Genomic DNA, 9,890 nt, shown 5'->3' on the forward strand with positions numbered 1-9,890 from the left:
CGGGTCGCGCACGGCTTAGCCCAAATATGGGCGTGGGCTGGGTTGGCAGAGATTCGATTGGGAACTGTGCGGTGTAGTCTATGTGGTCTGGCGGCTTGGCTAATGCCGTTCATTACGTTCCTCTAGAGCAGAGTTTCTTGCGGCCGCAGCAAACAATTGGCCATTGCCGATTGCCGATTGGCCATTTTCAACAGGAAAAAAGGCTGGTGCTGGGGTTAGGGTAGACGCGTAATCAGGAATGAAAATGAGTTTTCTTGTGACCGGCGCTTGGCTTTTTAGCTGTGCAGCTTAATTGCTTTCATTTGGTGCTGACTACAGAGCGCACTCATCGCCCTTCACACAACTCAATATGACGTTGATTTTTAAGATACACACACACACACACACACACACACACTGAGAGGGGGGTGGATGCAATGGATACGAAGAGAGACAGACTCAGCTGCTGGCTGCTGGCTCTGAGAAATTTTCCAGTGCACTTCACTTGGCAAACAATGATGCAAGAAATTGATTTTCAACAAGCTCAAGCAGACTTCGGCAGCAAAAACGGGCGGCAAACTTAAGGATTGTGCTGCACTCGAAGGGTATCTTTCGCTCGACTCGCCGCCACCCAGCGCCACCCACAGCCACCCAATCGTTGCATGATGAAAATGTCTAAGACAATTGCTTTGGCCAAAGTGCAAGAAATAGATAAAATTAGTGATGGACCAGCACCCTGCATCTGCTCTCCTCAGCTTGCAGCAAATGCTACTTGAGCGTAGGATGTGCAGGTGCTAGACCTGGGCATGGGCGTGGCTGGAGCCGCCTCTTGTCGTCGTTTGTTGCAGCTTGAAAGTGCACAAAAAATGCTGCAAACGGCAAAACGGCTCAGGTGGAAGCTCAAGGTAATGCCAAATGCTAAGCCTCTTGACTTTTATATTAAACATTTTGCTACATTTGCTGCGTATTAAGTTTAATTGGATTTGCGTGTGCAAAATTCCATTTGCCCGCACTTTAAATGCTGCTCTTTTCTTTTTTGTTTTTTTTTTTTTCGGAATACAAAAATAATTTAATTTGCATAATGTGCAATTATAAACGGGCGGCACACAACACACATTAACACACACGCATTAATGTGTCTAGGCTTGAAAAAGTTGCACTTGCAGCTTTCCTTTTACCTGGCCAGGTTTTCGCCTTGCGCTCGTAGCGCCAGTTTTTTTTTTTTTTTTTTTTTTTTTATTTAAAAATTATTGTAATTTTTGTAATGTGTAATTATTCGCAAGCACTCGGCCACGGCAACCTTTATTTATTGTAACTATTTTTACACAGCAGCTGCTAAAGCTCACAACCGAAACAAAAAAAAAAAAAACCAAGCAAGAGCACTTTTGACGGCAATGCTTGACTATGAGATACCCTCTTTATGAGACACGCAGTTTATATAATTTCAGTTTGGGTTTAATACAATTTTGTTTAATAAAGTGTTATATATTTAATTATATTATATATTAAAGCTTTAGGCTTCTTTTCTTTTCGTACAGCTAAAAGGCATTCAAAGTGCCAAGGTGCCGTTCTCTCCTGTTTTTTTTTCTCTAGTTGTCTAACTCTCTATCTCTCTCCCTCTCTCACTGTCGCTCTCTTTCTCTCTGACTGTGCTCTGCTTATTAACCTACATGAAAGTGATTTGGCACTAGTTTTTGCAGCTATCCTTTGGTTGTAGACCTTAAACTAATTCAAGTTGCAGTTCTACTTTTAGTTGTAGGCAGATTTTGAACCGCTTTCAAAGAGCAAAATCACTTAAAGCTGTTAATTAGCATATGTTCTAAGATTTTCCCAAATTAAATAGCTGCTTCCTGCTAAGCTGGCAAATCAATTAATGTTCTGGCCAGCAAGCAGCCATAGAAACTGAGCTGAGCTCTTGGCAAAGCCGCTTGCAACGCCTCACAAAACAACAACAGCTGATGAGTTTCTGTGGCCACAAAGACAATGCCCATTTGTTCCGCTGGCGTCATGAATCACATTTTGGGCTGGAATGGTATATGCGAGGCCATTATCGAATGCCTTGTCTCTTATAAATAGACAAAAACGCAGGCTGAACAAAAGGCAGCTTTGCATAGCATATGCGCCGCACATACACTCGCACACGCACACACACACGAACACACCCACACACGCATGAACAAATAACACACACAATGTGTGTGCAATGCAGTCGTGAATAATAGGCTCTGGCTCTGCATGCATTAACCAAATGAACCGCAACGCCTGCCATAATATTATGAACAAATACTTAAGTACAAAGTCGCTCGTCCTTTCTTTCGTCCCATGCGGCGTATGCGTAATTCGAGGCGCACCGTTGGCATTAAACATAGGCGAATGCTGCCGTGAGCAATATCAAACTATGAGCTACCCAGCAAACAGAAATCTATTGCCACTTATTCCTGTTAGCCTAAAACTATTTATCTATACTACATTTATTTAGTTTCCACATATATCTGCATGATTTTGTATGGCAAGGACATGAGACTTTTATTCCAGATTATTATGTGAGCTTCCAACGGCTACAGGGTACACCGAACTCTCAAATGCCACGCTTACATAAGCTCAATTCCAACCTGAATTTAAATATCTTAACTATCAAAAATATTGTCAAAATTTTTACGTACCAGTTTGAATACCAAAGGCTCAAAGGTTGAATGAAAGATAGTTTTTGTTGGCTTCAAGACTTTCACCGTGACGCAGGTGCAAATTACAGCATTTGTAACATTTACGGTGCAACGAGTTCGGCTTGAAGTATGAACCAAACAAAATGCGTTATTTCATAGGCCGCTTGGCAATCACATGCATTCAAGTATACGAGACAGCAATTAGGCAGGTTGCCGTAGCTCTAATTGGAAAATTAATAACCGGCTGTTGGTCAGTTTGCAGTTAGAAAGGTTTATGGGTCAGAGGAGGATTGAGGGACATGCATAAGTCGCATTTGATTCAATTGAAGCTCAAAATTTATTGATTGAATAAATGCTGCAGCACCAGCAGCAGCAGGAGCAGCAGCAGCTGCACTTTTCGCAAAAGAAACTCGCACAATTCGGCTCGTTTCTGTTGCCAACGAAATTGCTCGTTTGCACATGAGCTCAGCTGAAAATTGCAACGCGAAACACGTAGCCAACCACAAGAGCAGCAGAGGTGGAGGGACAACTTTGGGAGGAGCTACCAAATGATTGGCCCTGTCAGAGAAACTTATCACGAATCCTACGCTCGTTCTGTGCATTGGCAGTTTATCAATGGTGCACCGCATTTTCAATTACGCGTCAAGGAAAAATATGCAACAAAATCGGAAAGAACCAAAAACATTTGCCCAAAACTTTAAAGAACTATTGCACAATATTTAAATGGACGAATAGAATTGATGATGCAAGGATTATAAAGCCACTGTGTCGATGTTAGCCAGGATTCGCTCCTCGAACCTGTTTAACTTTTTAGATACCGAATCGGAGCATCAGGCCATATCTTTACCTTTCAGAAGAACTGCTTTTACAAATTGATTAACAAAATGAAGTGAAACGAAAAGCCTCGTAAAAGAAAATTTGCCAAGGATAAAAAATACAAAACAAAAATACACAGCTGAACATAAAGTTGGGCCATAAAACCAATTGGTCATCCCATGACCCACTGGCAATGGAGTGTAAAATATGAGCAAAGGGACGTTCTGACTGAATCAGGCGCAAGTGAATACGAAGGCACAGTGAAATATATATGCCTGTCGTGATGTGTCGGACGGGAAAAATAAGACAAAATGAAAGCAAACATAAAATCCTTAAGCATTTAAATGAAATGAGACTCATGCCGGTTGGAGCGTGCGAAATGGAAACCGCCAAAACGTTCAATGAGTACGGAATACAAAGAAATCAAGCGAGTGAAAAATGACAATTGTCACAAGAGCAAATCACATTTTCATTGCTGGCGAGAATTTTCACGTCGTGTTTGACTTAACGGGAAAATAATTGTATGCAAATTTTCATGAACGCTGCGCTTGACGCACTCCCAAACAAGAATCATTTGTCTTTGGCAGCTGTTTTTTCGATACCCTGTATTTCTCAAAAATTCCAAATGATTCGCATGTTTCGCATTCTTGCTGCATACGCTTTTTGAACCCAAAGTTAAAAAGATGGTTCGAACCAACTCTCTGCTCCATTCGAGAACCTTTTAGGAAACTTTTCTAGCATATTAACAAGCTTTGCTCGAAAATTTTGTTAGCCGCAGAGAAGAATTCAAACAAAGTTCATTAAATGCAATGTTTGGATAAGAAACTTTAATTGGCTGCGGACAGGGACTGCCAAAGTAGAGGACTTTTTTGAAAAATATGTGATTTGATTAATAATAATACAATAATTGGAATACCAAGCTCAAAATTTATTTGCTTCAAAGCCAAATAACAAAGCTAGTCGAATCGATTGATAATCGTCCCGGGAGTGAGGAATGTGCTTCATCTGGGAAACAGATCATTTGCTATGAAATTTGGATTTGGATTTTTATGCTTGTGTGTTAGTCAACTTGCGAGAGGGTATTTCTTGGCACAGAGCTCTCAACTGGGCACGTTTGCGTATTCCTTTTGTTCGTATTTCATTTTAATATTACGTATACGCAACGCTGGCCAGTTGGCTAGTTGGCCATTGCTCAGCTTAATGACTTAATTTTCAATTCCATTGCACGTCATCATGGAAATGAAAAGAAATGCAAATGCTGTTGGAATTCAGTGCCAGTTCCCCTCACCCAGACCCCCAGCCTCGCTCGTCGAAACTCATTAGCCATTAAGTTGCCATTATGCGTTGTACGTTTAATTATGGAAATGCTTGTGCCTCCGCCATGCCTTTTGTCTTTGACTTAAACTCCTCATGACTTGACCAAGGCTAAGATGATGGAAACTTTAAGTGTTTCATAGTTCAGTTTCGAAACGAGCGAATGCTAAGCTTTTAAAATAACAAAACTTGAGAAAAAGAATCACAGCTCAAAAGACAAAAACCAAGAAAAACAAAAGACCAAGACCTTAGATATTCGAAAGCCTCAAAGCAACTTTTTAGGTATATATTAATAAAAATAATACATGTATTAAAAAATTAATTGTGTTAACAAAACCACATTGTTGCTTCATAACATAAATTCTAAAAAAAATCTAACAAAAAAAATTTAACAAGCAGCAAAATGTCAAGAAGGAGAGAATAGAGGAAGGAGGACATACGATTAAAAATTATTTCAAATATTCAAAGAAATATGTAAGCAGCTATTTATTTGAGAAACTATTTGGAAAATTCATTTTCCTTCGCGGAAAAGGAGGTTCGAAGATTGTACATAAACAATTTTAAAAAAATTGTAACTTGGCTCGACTTAAGCTTCAACAACATTTTCAACAACATTTGTTTTTCTCAAGGATTTCATTTTGAAAATATTGATAAAAATTCAGATATGTTTTACACATTTCTGTGTGGAATATTTGATAGCCCTCGAGCAGGAAATGACTGAAAAAGTGATAAAAATCGGCTCTGTCCGTAATAAATAACAATTAAATCTTTAACATAGTTAAGCATTTCAATTGTTGTCTAAGAATGGCTAAGCATTGTTATTATTTCTCGAGAAACTTAGCGAGTGTCTTCTAATTGAGCACGTCGTTCATATGTAAAATAATAATAAAATAATAATAATAAATAAAAATAATCTCTTTACAACTGCAGTTGCGAATACCAAAATAAGAGAAACCGCACATTTCAAACTGTGATTCGTATTCGTATTCTATATATGGCCTAGCATAGAAGGGTAACAGAATTAAGCCCATGTAAAAATAAATTTGTTTGTGCGGCTTTTGGGTCGAGTCCGGGCGCATGTCAATTATGTAAATTCGTTTTTCGCTTTTATGGCTGGCAAATGTTTAGAAATGTTGTTATAAATTCATTACAAAACTAGCCCCCCAAAAATGTTTGTTTAATTTGATTTTCGCAAATTTATGCAGAGCACTGCAAAACTACAAAATGATAAGTTTAAACTTTGTGCGGAGTGTCGAAAAGCTAATAAAATGCGGCCACTTTAATGGGCGAGCACATATCTGTTATAGATAGAATTGATATGCGATTTAAATAGTTACCCTGTAATTACAGACAGACTTAAAGCGTGTGTTATAAAACCGAAAAAGGGTTCGCCGTCTGTTCGCCTTTCGATCGCGATGAGAACAGATTCAAACATCAAATCCTTTATGTCCAATCCTAATAGAACTTTGTTTATAATACTTTCGATTTGGGTGCAGGGTATTATAGTTTTTGAGTAGAATTTATCAGCCATATTTCAATGGCACAGCTAAATGTGTTTTTCAATTAGCGAAGAGAGTATAAAATATGAACAAAATTAACATAAATTAGAATCACCAAAAATATTTCCAAGCCGCAGACATGAAAATGAAATAAATGCAACATTTTTTGGATTTTTTCTATTTATATAAATACAAATATATGTTCATTTTTTTGTTTTTTTTTTTGTTCAGTTTAGAAACGCGGGCGTTATGCGAGCAGCGGGGAAGCATGAAGGGTGTGGGGGGGCAGCGCTGCTGCCACAGAGAGTTATATTTATTATCACGAAACATTTGCGCAAATGCCCTTTTGCATAAGCAACGATGGCGCACAGTGTCGTGCAGTCCTTTGAGAACATTTATCTTATTATCTTTGCATACAGCAGAAGCAACAACAACGGCACATAAATAAGACTCAGCGCAGTCAACGACAATAACAACAACAACAACAACAACAACAACAACAATGAGATGATGAGCAACATTAGGCAAGGACAAACAAAGCCACGAGAGCTTCGGAAAGGCTCTGCGAATAACCAAAAGTCAAGTCGAGCCAACAGACCACAGAACAACAAGAGCAGCAGCAACAACAACAAGTGCTGAACGTAGCTGGAAAAACATTTTTGGCAAAAGCAGCCTAGCCATGACAGGCAGGCCACAAAAGTTGCTCATACGCCCCGTGTAAGCTCACAGCGTTATTGTTGTTGTTGCTTTTGTAGTTTTGTTGTGCTGTGTGTGTTTGATTTGCTTTATTGTTGTTTTCACAGCCGCCGCACAAATACACCAAAGCACACACACACACACACACACAGACACAGATACAACTTTTGGCATAGCGCAACATTTTTTAATTGATTAAAGCCGCATTTGCATTGCGGCTTACAAGCAGCTTTACAATTTTTATTTTGCTTCTTTTTTTTTTTATTATTTTATGCTCTTCACAAATTGCACATGCATATGCATTATTTGCATTGTGCATTTGCAATTTGATAATTAAAATTGAACCATATTCTGATATTTTCATGCAGAAATAGCTGGTAAATATTTTAAGAAATATTTACACAAATTATAAACGGCATAGAATAATAAAAAATTTAACACAAAAAGTATTATTTTTTCACAAAATATTTTATTAAATTTGATAGCCATTTTCCACTAGGAAACGAAACGTGAGTGGAACAAGATCTGTAAAGCTTTAAATTCTAGAACAAGGCTCTTACTACCTTCGACATTTCTTCACTTTATCGAAACATAACTAATTTTGATCTTATATATAAAGTGCCGGCAAGCCTTGTGGCAGTGCTTCAAAGCTGAGGGACACAGATACTCAGGCTTGGATACTGATCCTGAAAGTAACTCTTTAGGGGTTCGGCGCCATCTTCTCTTATGCTTTGATCAAATGATGCTATCTGCCTCTCAGCTTTAAAAATGCGCCTATAGTTAACTCTGTTTGAAACAGGCCCAAATGGGCCCAGCTAATTAGTTAAACACAGGCGGTACCTTTGATTCTTTATTTGTTTATTTTTAAAGCCAACCAATTGCGATATGCAATCTGTGCATATCCCGCGCATGTCGCACATGTAACTATGGGCGGACGAAAAACCGCACAACAACAGACACTGGCGAGTTGTTAAGCATACAAACACACGCACACTCACAAGCACATATATATGCCGTCCGATTGCCATATTTTGTTTGTTGTTATTGCGCAGTTTGCCTAGTGTTGTTGTTCGTATACCCTTTACCCATAAGTAGAGGGTAGCAAAGGATGTTTTGGTTTTGCGCAAACGTTTGAAGCAGACAAAAAGAAGCATATTTCCAGCATAATTACATTATCTATCTGTTTATCTATGCATCTGTCCAGTGTCCTTAAATTTTGGAACCTCGCTTTATCGATTTTTGAATAAAATTGATCGATTTTTGAACACAATTTATCGATCATTTCTTTAAAGAAACATAATTGACATATATTATAAAATATTATAACGATGGACAAAACTTTGAATTGAATCGATTTGTAACCATTTTTCTCAATAAAGCCTGAAATTCCAAGCCTTTACAACTAATTCCAACTCCTAATAGGTTCTTCTAGTGTACTAACTACTCAAGAACACCCTATTTTTTTTTTTTGTATTCCTCGCTCGCGAAATTGAGAAAAACTTTGGTCATAGTCCTCAATATCTTAAGGATCGTTGTAGAAGCACTGAAGTTATTCGAAAATTGTAAGCAAGCTGAGTGAAGGGTAACATCAAGTGGGGTATTCCCGACTAGAGCACACTTACTTGAGCTCATTTGTTGTTGTTATTCCAATATTTGCTGTCAGTGCAACTACAGTTGCCAATGTTGTTATTATTGTTGTTGTTGCTGTTGTTGTTGTTGTTGTTGTTGATATTTTCGGCGTGTTATTTTTGCGTCGATTTTGCCTTACGCCGTTCGCACAATTTCCGTTGTCAGTCGTGTGTTTTGTGTTTAGTTTGCAACGCTTGGCTTCTAATTTTTGCCGCATGTTCACGAGCCATAAAATTTCTGTTCCCATTGCCATCTCATTGCCACAGTTCTGCCCATCCCACCCATACAACCCGCCAGCCACATTCTTTCTATTGGTTTTCAGAAATTCTGATTTTGTCTGCTTGGCAAACACGGCGTATACTTGTTATAAGCGCCTTTCGGTGCCAAGCTGCAAGTCGTTCTTCCTGTTGTCCGCCATTTGGCAGACAAAAAATATTAACGATGAATGTTGCCCACTGCTAAATTTGTCGCACAACAGTTTTATTGTTATTTGGTTGCTTTTGCGTGTGTTTTTTCCGCTTTGATTTTAGCTATTTGTGTTGCGTTGATTCGACACTTTTTAACGATTTATAATACCTAGAAAATGACATTAACTATTAGCTATTATTAAGAAAATTCTCGTAATTACTGTATGGATATTTCAACAAGAACTGACTGTGAAAAATGTATATTCTGTTTCTGTAAGATTGAAAATTAAATGGAATTTCAGCAGGGGACGGTCGAGCTTAAGCCCGCCTGAATCCAGAATATATTTTATATACTTTGATCCAGCTATTTTGGTAATCCGTAAAAGTACATTTCGTAGGCGTACAAGAACTGGTTTTAAGTGGCATTACAGCTGAGTGGCTTAAGCATTAGCACACATCAAAATGCAAAGTAATTAAAAAGGCCAACGACAAAAACAGACAACGAAATTACAGAAATTACATGACGCAAGAACAGCAACAACAATGACAATGATTGTCGGCCGTAATGCAATTTAATGGCCAACAGAAGCCAATGGCCGTAACCACAGTATGGCCGGTTTGAGTTTGAAGTGTTGCAGATATTGGTCAAAAGTGCCGACGCACAGACAGCCGGACACGCCAGCAATGCGAGATAAACGCCCACAGAAGCAGTTATCGGCCAGGACACGGACGGACACAGGACGCTGGACACCAAAGTTGAGCTGGAAACAGCCAGCGACAAAGTGCGCTCACATAATAATAATGGAAATAATTTAACTTATTGGATTTTAATGGGATTACATATGCGCAACACGGACAGCTTCGGGTATTAAAACTTGGTCAACTTT

This window comes from Drosophila virilis, chromosome 4 (genome assembly GCF_030788295.1).
Source record: "Drosophila virilis strain 15010-1051.87 chromosome 4, Dvir_AGI_RSII-ME, whole genome shotgun sequence".
NCBI classification, from domain to species: domain Eukaryota; kingdom Metazoa; phylum Arthropoda; class Insecta; order Diptera; family Drosophilidae; genus Drosophila; species Drosophila virilis.